Source organism: Trachymyrmex cornetzi, unplaced genomic scaffold (genome assembly GCF_001594075.2).
Source record: "Trachymyrmex cornetzi isolate Tcor2-1 unplaced genomic scaffold, Tcor1.1 scaffold644, whole genome shotgun sequence".
NCBI lineage: Eukaryota > Metazoa > Arthropoda > Insecta > Hymenoptera > Formicidae > Trachymyrmex > Trachymyrmex cornetzi.
Genome location: NW_017299964.1, coordinates 82,736 through 84,226, shown reverse-complemented (window position 1 = coordinate 84,226; position 1,491 = coordinate 82,736).

Sequence of the window (1,491 nt, the reverse complement as noted above, 5' to 3'; positions counted from 1 at the left end):
TGTATTCTGTCTCTCGTTGTAATTGGGCATATGTATGTATGTATAATGTCTTTGACAGAAAAAGAAAGAATCGAAATCCTTATTCTGCGAGGATGCGGCGATAAAAAAAGATCATACGAACAAGTCGCCCGCCTATTTAATGATACCCATCCAGATCGTCTACCCATTTGCAAATAAACTGTTTGTAAAACTGTTTCTCGGTTTCATGATATTGGCTCTGTCAAAGATCGACCAAAAACAGGGAGACCAAAAACGGCCACGAACGAAGACAACAGTTTAGCGGTCTGTGCAAATGTCGTTGAGAACGCCCATACTTCAGTTAGAAAGATTGCGCAACAAACTGGTATCTGCAAATCGTCTGTCCATGAAGTATTAAAAGCAAATAAGTTCCATCCTTATAAGATAAAATATGTGCAAGAACTTTCGGAAGACGACTTCGATCGCAGATTAGAATTTTGTGAGGAAATGATAAGACGGTGTGACGAAAATGAATCATTTCCTTTTTGGATATGCGTCTCCGATGAAGCTACTTTTCAGTTGAGTGGAGAAGTTAATAGGCACAACATGCGATATTGGTCAGACGAAAATCCCCATTGGATGAGAGATATCCACACACAACATCTACCGAAAATTAATGTTTGGGCTGGAATTTTGTGCAATTAAATTGTTGGGCCTTTCTTCCTTGAAGATAATTTCACAGCTGAGAGGTACTTTAATTTATTGAATAACGAGGTTATACCGGCAATCCGAAATATTTCTGGTATAGCGTTTGACAATGTCTGGTTACAACAGAATGGAGCTCCGTGTCATTTCGGTTTGATTGTACGCAATCTATTGAACATTTTCCCCGGGCGTGGGATTGGTAGGAGGGGTTCGATTGAGTGGCCACCGAGGTCACCTGATCTAACTCCTCTGGATAATTTTTACTGGGGTTTTTTGAAGAACAAGGTGTACAAAACAAAGCCGACAGACATCGATGAGTTAAAAGAAAGAATAATCGAATGTTCTAATACGATAACTCGAGAAACGCTGCAAAAAGTTAATGATAACTTCTATGCACGATTGTTAAGTTGCTGAGGGACATCAATTTGAACATATCATTCAGTAGTTGACATACATACATATGTACATATTTTTTAAAAATCGAGTAAAGGAAATAAAAAAATTAAACTTAAAAAATAATAAAAAAAATTAAAAACATTCTAAAAAAGCTAAAAAAGAAAAAATAAAAAACAAAAAAAAAGATTCTCAAATCGTCCACCTCCTCGCGGTGAGAATCGGGAAACTTTGAAATATTCAAAGGTAAAGGACGCTACTTCAAATTTTGAAAACTTGGTCTGCCATTGTAGGTACATCAAGTTGAATTTTTGGATTCTGACTTCACATTCGTAATCAGCAATCCCAAAAACCCCCAAGTAACAAGTTTCAATCGAATTCGGGCATATTTTTTGCAAATTTACTCGCAGTACGTAAAATTTCGAGAAATTTTGA